This window comes from Pelodiscus sinensis, chromosome 1 (assembly GCF_049634645.1).
Source record: "Pelodiscus sinensis isolate JC-2024 chromosome 1, ASM4963464v1, whole genome shotgun sequence".
NCBI classification, from domain to species: Eukaryota; Metazoa; Chordata; order Testudines; family Trionychidae; genus Pelodiscus; species Pelodiscus sinensis.
This window is the reverse complement of record NC_134711.1, coordinates 34,709,223-34,722,123: the sequence shown is the minus strand read 5'-3', so window position 1 is coordinate 34,722,123 and position 12,901 is coordinate 34,709,223. Positions and strand designations below refer to the sequence as shown.

The 12,901-nt window shown below is 50.2% G+C and overlaps 1 protein-coding gene across 2 annotated transcripts in view; it reads right to left on the bottom strand.

The window, feature by feature from the left end:
* ZBED4 (zinc finger BED-type containing 4) overlaps positions 1–12,226 on the bottom strand; it is a 40,125-nt gene extending 27,899 nt beyond the window's left edge. For both annotated transcript variants that reach the window (XM_075927857.1, XM_075927866.1), the window contains exon 1: positions 11,956–12,226. The gene's annotated coding sequence lies outside the window, so the exon portion shown is untranslated. The remainder of the gene's footprint in view (positions 1–11,955) is intronic.
* Between the last annotated feature and the right edge of the window lie 675 nt (positions 12,227–12,901).

Below are 12,901 nucleotides of genomic sequence, written 5' to 3'. Positions count from 1 at the left end.
GCCGAAGGAGGAAGGCCATATGGCTGTGGCTCCCACTGAGTGCGGAGGAGGTGGAAGGCCATGCTGCTAAGGGTGGAGGGAGGGGCTGTGGGACACAATGTCATTCTCATCCCGCAGGAATTTTTTTTTGAGAGAGAGATGTTAGGTGATGTCACAAACCTTTCAGTACTTTTTTTTTTTTTTTTTTTTTTTTTGCTTTTAGTCCCAGCTCCTGAGGTTATAACCACCTGAGAAATCAGCTTTCAATTCCTATATTTCCAGCTTCAGTTGTCAACAAAAACTGGAAAAAATGAGCTCTATAAACCTTGTACAGATAAATATCATGCCCAACATTATAAATTTTTTAGAAAACTCACGATTTTAATCCAAACTCATGCTTTTTTGGTAACTTGCTGCACTTATTTAATTATTGGGTTGACACGACTGAATCTTTCCCTGACAATAAGGTCAAGGCATACCATTCACTTCTCTATACACGGGACTTGTATCACACTTGAAAGAGTCCACTCAAAAGAGTCTATCAGTTTATGACATTAGAGACAGATCTACTTGACAGCAAGTTATTCCTTCCCTCCATAAATTGAATGTTGCTTCACCAGTACTCCTAGCCTAACAGAATTTTATATTAATCAACATGTGATACAGCACACAATCACCATACACTGAGTATCTCATATACAGGCAGTCCCCGGGTTACATACAAGATAGGGACCGTAGGTTTGTTCTGAAGTTGAATTTGTATGTAAGTCGGAACTGGCGTCCGATTCAGCCGCTGCTGGTCAGTTTCAATAGCGGCTGAATCTGGACGCCTGGGACACAGCAGCTGGGGCGCTGCCGGGTAGGTCCCCGCAGCGCCGCACTTCGGCGCTGCGGGGACCAACCCGGCAGCACCCCAGCTGCTCTGCCCCAGATGTCCCCAAGTCAGCCGCTGCTGAAACTGACCAGCGGCTGACTACAGGAAGCCTGAGGCAGAGCTGCTCTTCCCCGGGCTTCCTGGAATCAGCCGCTGATCAGTTTCAGCAGCGGCTGACTTGGGGACGCCTGGGGCAGAGCAGCTGGGGTGCTGCCGGGTTGGTCCCCGCAGCGCCGAAGTGCGGCGCTGTGGGACCAACCGGTCAGCCCCCCAGCTGCTCTACCCCAGGTGTCGGTGAGAAAAGCCTGGTCTGCTGGGGGGGGGGGGGGGGACGCACTAGCTGCGCTTCCCCCCCAGCAGATCAGGGAGATGCGGAGCGGCTTTTCTTGCCACAGAGGACGCGGGCAGCAGGACCGCGGCGTGTCTCGGCGGTCCCCTGCCTGCGTTCGCCACGGCTAGAAAAGCCGCTCCGTGTCTCCCTGGTCTGCTGGGGGGAAGCTCCCCTCGTGCCGCCAGAGGCGGCGACAGTGGGAGAAGCGCATCTTCCTGGTCTGCTGGGGGGAAGCGCCCCTCCCCATGCCGCCAGAGGCAGCGACAATGGGGGAAGCACCCCACACTTGCTGTGCCTCCCCCCCCTAGTTTGTAACTGAGGGTCCGACTTAAGTCGGGCTGACGTAACCCGGGGACTGCCTGTACCTATAAGAAAATGACATGCATCTGACGAAGTGGGTCTTTGCCCACAAAAGCTTATGCTCTAACACTCCGGTTAGTCTATAAGGTACCACAGGACTCCTTACCGCTTATACACTGCATGACTGTGTCTAGACTGGCAAGTTTTTCCGCAAAAGCACTTGCTTTTGCAGAAAAACTTGCCAGCTGTCTACACTGGCTGCTTGAATTTCCGCAAGAACACCGACGATCTCATGTAAGAAATCAGTGCTTCTTGCGGAAACACTATGCTGCTCTCGTTTGGGCAAAAGTCCTTTTGCGCAAAAGGGCCACTGTAGACAGCTCAGATTTGGTTTGTGCAAAAAAGCCCCGATCGCGAAAATGACGATCGGGGCTTTTTTGCGCAAAAGCGCGTCTAGATTGGCATGGACGCTTTTCCGCAAAAAGTGCTTTTGCGGAAAAGCGTCCGTGCCAATCTAGACGCTCTTTTCCGCAAATGCTTTTAACGGAAAACTTTTCCATTAAAAGCATTTGCAGAAAATCATGCCAGTCTAGACGTAGCCTATGTGTTTCACCAAAAACAAGTATTGTAAATTAACAAGTAAAAATCAGAGAAGAATTGCAGTGGGCCAGAAATCATTTCCCACCTCCACCCTACCCCTAACAGAAAACTCAGAGAAAGAGATTGAGAGTGTGTGGGGGGGGTGAGGTGAGGGGAAGGAGGAGAGAAAATACTCAACACCTCTCTCTCTCTCTCACACACACACACACACACACACTTTTCAGCAGGCAACAGGAGCTATTCTGTATACTGCTCTACAGTAGGGATGTAAAATCCCATTTAATCAGTTAACCAGTTAAACGTTAGATTCAACTAGTTAACTGATTAACTGGGGCCCTGGGTAGGAGATTGCTCAAGCCTGAGTGGAGCCTGGTCTGCTAGCCATCCAGGCACAGGTGGAGGGCTGCTCCCAGGCACTGAGTAACCCAGCGTTTCTCAAACTATGGGTCTCAACCCCCCAGGGAGTTCCGAGCAACTGAGGGGGAAGGGGATCGCGGTATCACAAGTTTGAGAACCCCTGGAGTAAACCCATTCACATCCCTACTTTGTAGCTTCCCATGCATCTGAAAACATAACTCAAACAGATGCCACAATACCTCTGACAGACATCCCCTAATACTGCTCAGTAACATCACTCTGTATTACAGGCTGGACCTCCTTGGTCTGGCACTGTTTGCTGGATCAGAGGAGGTCTCCTGCCACCAGCTCCCAAGGCTGCCCTAGCAGGCATCCTGTATCGCCCCTTCTCTGCCCCCATCCTGGCTGGGCTCCTTGCCCAGCTGCTGCCGGCTCCCTGGGCAGCAGAGGCTCGGACTCCTGCTGCAGGGCTTCAGCCTCGGCTCTGTGTTCCAGTGGGCTGCCAGGCGGCCTCGGGGCTTGTCTCCGGAATCATGCTCACGGGGGCTGCCGTGGTGTTTTGGCCCTAAGCTCAGGGAACTCCTGTGAGGCTCCATACCCAGGCCCATGCTCCAAGAAGCTGCCGGACTACTGTTCCCACACTGCCACAGGGCTCTGACTTCAGACTAGAGGGAAGCCACAGGGGGAATCTGTCCCAGCCCCACACTGCCATGGACTTCTAGAAGCTGCCATGAGGCTCTGGCCCTAGTCTCGCACTGCCCCCAGCAGGACTGCTGACCCAGTTGCCCCAGCCAGCTAGCCCTTCTGCCCTTAGGCTCCTTGGTTCTCTGATCCAGGAGCATCCGTTGTCCTGCGAGACGACGGATATTGACAGACAAGAAAGTACTGGTTTTTGGAGGTACGAACTATATCTCTTGCATTCATATTTCCATGAAGAAATCCTTGGATTCTGCAGTGGATGGTAGATAGTTCAGTACTTGCCTTCCCTCTTCAATTTCATCATTCTCCACAGTCCACATGGGGTATGGGACAATTAGTACAGTGTGCGCACATAGGTATGCAGGGGAATGGAGGGCGAATGCCAAAAGGAAATTCCACACATAGATCCATGTGGGACAATTCAACCCATCAGTATTACAATAATCAATACTACTCTGCACAAATAGCAAATGTCTTCAAATTCACAGTCCATTTTGGTCAATTTCATGGTCATAGGATTTTTAAAATGGTAAATTTCATTATTTCAGATATTTAAATGTGTGTTGTAATTGTAGGGGTCCTAATCCAAAAAGGAATTGGGCAGGGGTCGCAAGATGTGAAATTGCTGGCAACAGCCCTGCCTGCAGAGCTGAGCAGCAGCTGCTAGCCAAGAATCAAACTCTAGCGCAGTGTTTCTTAAACTGTGTTCCATGGGCACACTGGTGTGCCACGAGGCAGTCAGAGGTGTGCCGGAGAACAGAATTCAAAATGGCCAGCCTTAAAAGGGCAGGCGACCTTTTTTTTTTGCTCAATAACTTTCACCCAACCCTTTTTTCCCCCCTCAATAACTGTTCCCCTGACTCTCCCTCCCACCCACTCACTTTTTTTTTTTGGTCAACAAAAAAATTCTTGGTGTTCCTCATAAAATAATTGTTTGGTGTTCCTTGGTCTTAAAAAGTTTAAGAAACACTGCTCAAGAGGCAGAACGACTGACAGCAGAAGCAAGGATTGCATGGTATGGTCGTACTTCTGCATTGCTGCTGGCAGGGTGCTGCCTTCAGAGCTGGGTATCTGGCCAATATTACAACCACTGATCTCCAGTTGCCTCGCCCTGAATGCGGTGCAGAAGTAAGGGTGACAATACCGTGACTCTCCTGAAGTAATCTTGTGATGTCCCTGCAACTCCCTTTTGAGTCAGTACCCCTAATTTGAGAAATTCTAGTCTTCTCTTTGAAATCTGTACAGTATAGTAAAAAGCACACCAAGTCAGATTTCATGGGAAGACACCAGATTTCACAGTCCATGATTCATTTTGCATGGCTGTGAACTTGATTGGGACCCTCTCTCTAGGGCAGTTACTAGTGTGAGAAATATTCACAATGAAGAACAAAACTATTTGAAACTGGAGGTTTTCTGAATTTTGTTGCAGATTCAAAAGAGAACATGAGAATCATTGCTAAGATGAAACCTTACCATATCCATTTTCTTGTGAAAAAGGCAACAATAAGCACAGACTTGACCTGTTGCCTATGAAAAGACATTGTTTATGCAAAGATGGTTGTGTGTTAGTAAGTCAAAATCTGTGTTTTCAATGCCAAGGTAGAGCTTTATTTATAACCCAGCAAGAAAGATGACATTTTAGGCAGTCTTTTTAACCAAGCACGAAAAATGAAATTTTAGGTGGTATACCTTGGCATTGAAAGCACAGATTAATTTTGCACAGTCTAGTAAAAGCTATGATTTCTTTTGACAAAATACAATGAGCTTCTACACAGCTATAAAAATGAATAACTAAGTTTGAACAGAATAATCAATCCTTGTTCAGCCCCATTTCATTACTTAAATTACTGAAAAAAAAATTATACAATTTTATAGAATGAATTGTTTCCTAGTTTAATAAAAAAACTAATAATATTGTAACATTCATTGTGCCAACTTCTACTGGAAACTATTACACTATGAATCTCAGAAAGATCAACATGTTTTAAAAAACACCATGTTTTTAAGTTTTCAAGAGTTCAGGACAAATTATGATTTTTTAAATTAAATATGGGACAAATAAAAAGAAGAATGCCCGGATTATGTTTTCCTATTCCGCTCATGTCACCTTAACATGGCTAACCCATAGCATAATAAATTGTCTAATGCAGAAGTAGTGTATTACCAGGATATGATCATATAGTTTAAGTCAAAAGTTTATCTTTCAATTAGTTTTTACCTGGTGGAACCTTTATGTTCCAATTTATTATAAAACCAACTTTAAAACCCACTTAAAAAGCTTTTTGAGTCATCAGAAATTAGCATGTACTCCACCTTCTAGTTCAGAAGCTGAAATTAACCCATTTTCACAATTGTGCACATTTCTGCTGATACTAATTATGCTGGTACAAATGCAGGAACAAAGTCACAGGGACACAGAAAGCAGGGCACTTTTGCCCAACAGATAAGGGCACATATCTTAGGGAAAATGGATTTCCAAACTTCTACAAAAGTAAACTCTTAAGACAAATGAGTTATTAAACACACATAGTAAAAACTGCTATGTCAGTGCTAATAATGTACTTGACACTACTACTTAAAGAAAAAGTTATTGTTCTCAGTGCCACAGTGCTATTACAGGTGGGACATGCCTGGTCCAGCACTTCTGGGACTGAAGTGGTCCCAAATGACAGTTTGCCAGACCACGGGGGGGGGGGGGGTCAAGGCTCCCATCCTGACTCTTGGCCCTGCTTCCTACCACAAGCCCACTGCCCCCAGCCCTCCCCAGTTATGCACCCCAGTGTGCTGACCCCGGCTGGAGCTGTGCTCTCACTAACAGCCCAGGCTATTCCCTGTGTTTCCAGGCCCACTGGCCAACGCTGTATACCTGGCTGCCAATTCCACTGCTTCCAGCCGGATGGGACTGTGCTCCCTGCCGTGCTGACCCTGCTGCCACTGAGGCTGCACTCCTGGGGAGTGGGGCTGTGCTCCCCACCTCCAGCTGCACACCATACGATGCTGGCCACACTACCGCCTGGGCTGCGCTCCCTACCACCCACCCACTCCCTGAACCTGGCCCTTCCAAACCACTGATGTTGCTGGACCAGCGAGTCCCATATTTTGGAGGTTCAGCCTGTATAATCTATTCAGGTTTTTATCTCCTATCACCAAGATATCTGACTTACTGGGTGAACTTCTATAGCTTGTGATATGCAGATCAGATTGGATTACCATTATCATCAGATTGGATTATTAAATTTAGATTAATCGGCTAATAAAATAGTCAATGCAATCTGCTTATGGCTATTGCTACACTTCAAAGGTAAAAGCACCGAGGGAAGCACAGGACCAGCGAGGGACTCAAGCAGTCTTCTGCTGGCTCCATGCGGTGTTTCAAAGTGGCAGTACCACATAGAGTTTGGGATCAGATGGGGACTCTGAGTTGCTTTGAAACACCACAGGGAGCCTGCTACACACAGCGTTTAAAAGTGGCAGTGCCCTGAGTTCCATGTGGCGCTGCTTCTTTGAAGCTCCCCCTTTTCTCCCCTCCCCACTCCTGCCTCTCTCTGATAGAGGTAGCAAGGGTGGGGAAGCAACTAATGTGTAAACTTTACGATAAACAAATGCTTATTGGCAGGGCTCACCAAGCGGCAGTGAGCCCTGCTTGTCAGCCGCGCGGTTCTGCGCAGATCGTTCTGTGCATGCGCAGATTGCTCTGTGCCAGCTCTTCCAGGGTGTAATCTACTCACCTCGGGCGAGTTAATTACACTATTTGTCGAGCCCTGCTTATCGGATACTCGACTAGTCGTTCACATCCTTAATTATCATAATGATCCCCTTCTATTTAAAAAGATCTATTTTTACTTTTTGGTCCCCTCAATTACGTGAGTATAACTAACTGCTTAAGTAAAAACAATGAGGTGTCCTATGGCACCTTAAAGACTCCTCATTGTTTTTAGTAAATCAGACTAACCCCGCCACCCTCTGAAACTTGTTTAAGTAAAGTCTACTTTATTTCTTTTCAATGTACTCTGCCGTAGCAACCAAACACAAAGTATGCTTCCTTTGAGATACTGAGAATTTCTAATTAAGAAAGAAAACCTCAAAGCCAGATTTTCTCTTATGTGGAAATTACCTGGTCTGGGAAATGGAAATGTGATTTCTTCCCTTGACCTTTGCAGACTTACCGTGGTATTTTTATGTTGACTGTGGTGAGGGGCATGAGGCAGTAAGGTGTTCAGAGAGAGAAGACAGAACATTTACACAGAGTTCATGTCCCTCAGTCCCAACCCCTCCTTATCCAGAAACAGATTCCCAAAGGTAATATTCAGTTATGTCATGGAAAAATAAGACAGAAATTAACACATGCCTGCTGGGGGACTGTGGCAAGAGGAACAGTCATTTCCCAACAATCTAAGTATTTTCTGTAATATCTACTTCAGAAAATCTTATTGGAAGATCCTGTGCATTACAGCACTGCAATGTCAAGCACATTTCGGAACTTTTTAAATAAAGTGGGTTTCTGAGCTTCTTTCATTCTGTATAGGTGACCATGATGTTTTCTTTTTTGTTTTAATTTTCATAAATACCAGCAGCGTGAACGCTGATCTTTTCTGCTTGTCCTAGAGGATTGTATGCATCAGAGATACATTGCTATTTGTATTGAAGTCCCCGGGCAGTCCCCAGGTTACGTACAAGATAGGGACTGTAGGTTTGTTCTTAAGTCGAATTTGTATGTAAGTCGGAACTGGCGTCCAGATTCAGCCGCTGCTGAAACTGACCAGCGACTGACTACAGGAAGCCCGAGGCAGAGTTGCTTTGCCCTGGGCTTCCTGGAATCAGCCACTGATCAGTTTCAACAGCGGCTGAATCTAGACGCCTGGGACAGAGCAGCTGGGGCACTGCCGGGTAGGTCCCCGCAGCGCGGCTCCTTGGCGCTACTGGACCAACCCGGCAGCACCCCAGCTGCTCTGCCCCAGGTGTCCCCAAGTCAGCTGCTGCTGAAACTGATCAGCGGCTGATTCCAGGAAGCCCGGGGCAGAGCAACTCTGCCTCGGGCTTCCTGTAGTCAGCCGCTGGTCAGTTTCAGCAGCGGCTGACTTGGGGACACCTGGGGCAGAGCAGCTGGGGTGCTGCCGGGTTGGTCCAGTAGCGCCGCGGAGCCTGCTGCGGGACCAACCCGGCAGCACCCCAGCTGCTCTACCCCAGGCGTCGGCGGCGAGAAAAGCCTGGTCTGCTGGGGGGGGGGGGGGGTGCGGCGCACTAGCTGTGCCCCCCCCCCCCCAGCAGACCAGGGAGACGCGGAGCAAAGTCGCAGAGGACGCAGGCAGCGGGACCGCGGCACGTCTGGGCTGTCCTGCTGCCGGCGTCCTCCGAGGCTTTGCTCCTTTGCTCCTGCCCCCTAGCAGACCAGGGAGACGCGAAGCAAAGCCACGGAGGACGCGGGCAGTGGGACCGCCGTGCGTCTGGGCTGTTCCGCTGCCGGCGTCCTCTGAGGATTTGCTCCACGTCTCCCTGGTCTGCTGGGGGGAGGGGGGGGGGGGCAAAGGAACAAAGCCTCGGAGGACGCCGGCAGCGGGACAGCCCAGACACGCCACGATCCCGCTGCCCGCGTCCTCCGCGGCTTTGCTCCGCGTCTTCCTGGTCTGCTGGGGGCCCTCCACCCAGCAGACCAGGGAGACACGGAGCAGCTTTTCTCGCTCCAGAGGACGCAGGCCGCGGGACCGCGGCGCGTCTGGGTGGTCTTGCCACCCGTGTCCTCCGGGGCGAGAAAAGCCCCATTCGTAACTGCGGATCCGACATAAGTCGGGGACTGCCTGTATTATCTACGGAACCTGAACATGGTATAGGGCTCCAACCTGCTAGGTATTGCATAGACAAGAAAGAATGACAGTTCCTACCCCATATAGCTTGCAATCTCAATTTTGACAAGACTGAACAGGCAGGTTAAAAAAATAGATTTGGAGAGGGTGGGAGAACAAAGTGGCACTGAGGCAAGTAGGTTTCACAAAGTATGCAGTCATCCCAGTTCACAATATAAACATGTTTAATATATTTAGCATTCACATAACTGAAGATGTTGAATCTCAGAAAATCTTCCTTTATCCAGAGTGCCAGTAACTGAAGTTAAACAGGCATCATTAAAACCAATCAATTTTAAACAATGCGATTAAAAACTCTTTACTTTCAGATAGGGACATGAATGGCTTACCAGTTTCAATTAACAAGTAGGGGCTGAAACAGTCCTTGTTCATGGCAGCAGAGGAGAAAGGGGTGCAAGCACCTGCCACCCCCCTCTTAAATTGATTAACCAATTAAATAGGATTTTACATGCCTACTCTCTGAACTGCTCATCTTATAGTCTTGTCAGGCCAAAATTTCACATTTTCCCCATTCAGTTTAGGTTTTGTTTATATTACTCAGTTTACACAGAAACACCCGCAGTTACCGAAATAGATGTTAGGAGTTGGGTGTTAGCACTACTAGAAGGGTTCTGAGACTCTCTACTACTATATTATACATGCTCTCTCCAGGGTACTCATGAATAGTCTTCAACCCAGACAGGACCACTATCTCTAACTTAAAATGTGGAAGAGGAAGGACTTTCAGGACTCCCCCCCCCCCCCCCCCACACACACACCACAAGGAAGCAAAAAATAAATATATATAAACTCTATTTTCCTTTGCATCCACCTTTAAATTTTATGTTTCCATTATAACATCCCTTTCCCTCTCCCCAAGCCATAAAATATTCAAAAGAAATGGTCATTTTCATTGTCATAGGTACGACTTTTTGGGTGGGAAAGAAAAAGCTGACAGATCCCTAGACTTCCCCACCACCACAGCCTACAAATTATAGATTTCTGCTAAAGAAAAATTAAGAGATTGTGTCCCCTTTTCTTTTTTATAAAAAGGCTACAAAGCAAAGCCTGAAAAGCTTGTTTTAATGGGGGCTGAAATTATATCTTTTCTTAAAGATTCTATAAAATACCTCTTCAATTAAGGCATAGTAAGTGAAGGCAAAGACCTTTTAGGCTCCCAAGAAATCCACTAGCAAAATAAGACCAGCTTCCAGATTTGACATTTCTTCTATTTCTAATACAGGTTGAACCTCTCTAGTCCAGCACCCTCAGGATCTGACCAGTGCCGAACCAGAGAATTTGCTGAACCATAAGAGGTTACTATTGTCTAGAAGTGTTACCAACACTACTTCTGCTCACGAGGCTCTTAGAAGACATTTGAGGGAAAATTAGATCTAAGTAACAGCCCAGCCAGTACATTTTTTAGCAGGATGGCCAACAGTCTCTCTCAGACCTGGCTTGCAACGGGTCCAGGACCCGTGCTGTGGCACAGCATTTAATAGGTGACAGGCAGTTTGTCCACGAGGGAAGCTAGGTCCGGGACCTACCTCCTCGCAGACCAGCTCCCGCCTCGCACCCTGCACTGCTGCTCTGATACAGATACAGCAGTGTGGAGTGGCAGGAGGCTCCTCAGGAGATGGACTGGATTGCACGGGCTGCCAGTCCCGCTTCCGGGGTCTACAGAATAGCTGAGTAACCGATAAGAATTCATGAGGTTATTCGACTATTCATTTAACCAATATTTAATATCCCTATGCTGGACCACAGATGTTCCTGGACCAGAGAGTGCCGGACTAAAGAGGTTCAACCTGTATAAAAAGGGGGAGAGGGGAGGGAAGAAAAATCAGGCCTTTTTATAAATCATAATCCAGCAAGAAACACGTACTTCTAACTCGGCATACTTTTTATGTTTTCACAATTTCAAAGGAGGTAGGGATAGAGATATCCAGATTATTGCTGATGCTAGCTATGGCTGTTTTCCCTCTAAAATCCAGTGTCTCTCTCAAAACCAATTATTTAGACCCGATATCTAGAATCTCGTTTGTAGCTGTATGTTCGTGTATGAAAGTCCAAAACGCACTTTCTGTCTCAGCTCGTGCGCACGCAAATGGGGGCAGGGGTGTGTCTTGTTGAGCACACACTTTCCATCTGAGCTTCACCTAGATGCAGTACGCTGGGCAGGGAGCGCCTCATACTCGTCAAGCCCATACCCCAGCATGCGTTAGGTAGCTGGACACAGCAATCACAGCTCTGCAGCGCTCACTGCTTGGCTAGCGGGGCCCTGGGCTATTCTTATTCACTCTTAGCCATCTTAGATCAGGTTCACGTTGGCCACATGGTCACTTCTCCCTCCCACTCTCAAGCGATGGGCCCAGTTCCTCCCGCGGCAACTGGGCGGGGAGGGCGCAGTCCCGGGGGGATTTCGGGCTGGCCTAGCGCTGTGCAGGGAAGACAGCGACGGTCGGAGACAATGCAGGGCGCGCGCTACCATGAATGCAAACCGGGCCTCGGGCCTCCAAGGAGGGCCAACCGAGAGCCCTCCCCCGAGCCTACCGGACACGGCAGAGCGCGCACAGCAGCTCCCCGGCCAGGTCACATTTGTGCCCCCAACACCGGGGTCGGGGAGAGCCCCGCCCAAGGGAGCGGTACCGGGCACCCCGCAGGCGGAGCCGCCTCCCCGGGCCTCAGAGACAATAGAGCGAGCAAGCACCAGGGGCCTAGTGCCCCGCTTCCTGTGCCTCGCCGCCGCACGCCCCCTCCCCGGCCTGGAGGCGCTGCCCTGCGGGAGCTGCCGGCCGGAACAGGGCAGCGGAGAGCCCCAGGAGCCGGGTTCCCGGGCACACCCGAGCAAGGAATCGAGCCTCTGCAACCGGCGCCGCTCAGGCAGAGCCAGTCAGCGGCGGGGGCAGCCGGAGCCCGGGAGAGGCAGATCGCCCCGCGCAGCCCCCGCCCCGCGCCACACTGCGACCACTCACCGCGCCGGTCACCCGCCGCGAAAGCGGGAGGCCACCAGTTATCGCCGCCCGGCCGGGCCCGAAAGAGTTAACGGGAAGGGTCAGGCAGGACCGTCCCATTCATTAGTCGGGCGCTTTGTCTCCAGCTGCCGCCGCCGCGACGCTGAAAGGCTCCTCCGGCTCGGCCGCCACAGCGCACACCGCGCAGGCGCCACGCGCGGGGGCGGGAGCGGCGCACGCAGCGGAACGGCACCACGTAGTGCGCGTAACGTGTCATCGAACCGGCACGGGGAGGCAAAATGGCCGCCTGAGCGGGCGCAAATAGGCCCTTTGGGGGGGCTGAGCGGCTGCCAGGCGGTGGCGTAGCCGCGCCTCCTTCCTCAGCGGAACAGGCCCTGTGCTGGCGGGGCCTGGCACCGACCATAGGACGGCCCCGTCTCTACGAGGTTTCCAGGGCTGCGGTGGGCGCCTGGCGGAGCTATCCTGGGTGGGGCCATGGCAATGCACGGCCGGGTGCTGCTGACCCACGTTGCTAGAGGAGGCCTCTCGCGCCGCACGCAAGCGCGGAGAGTGTTGGGCGACACGCGGTCGGGGAACTTAGCGCGGAGCCTCGTCTCCAAACGACACTTGCCATGAGGCGCGCTCGCAGGCCCGGCTCGCGAGGGCTTTCAGTCTGGTCGCTATTGCGGCAGCCGCTCAGAAGAGTTCCCTGTGCGGGGGGCGGGGATTATCCGTAGCATGTTCACCATTTACTCTAGCCAGAGACTTGTCTTCATGCTCCCATCCCAAGTACCACCTTCTCCCATGCCAGCGCGGAACGCATACGTGGGTACATGTAATATCAAGGATGTGACAGTGTAAACAGTTATCGGATAAACCTGGGCTCAGCCTGTATCTGAGAGGCTGGAGCAGAGGGGAGCTGGCTTTTAAAAAGCAGAAGCTTAAAAACTCGACCCCCCCCCCCATG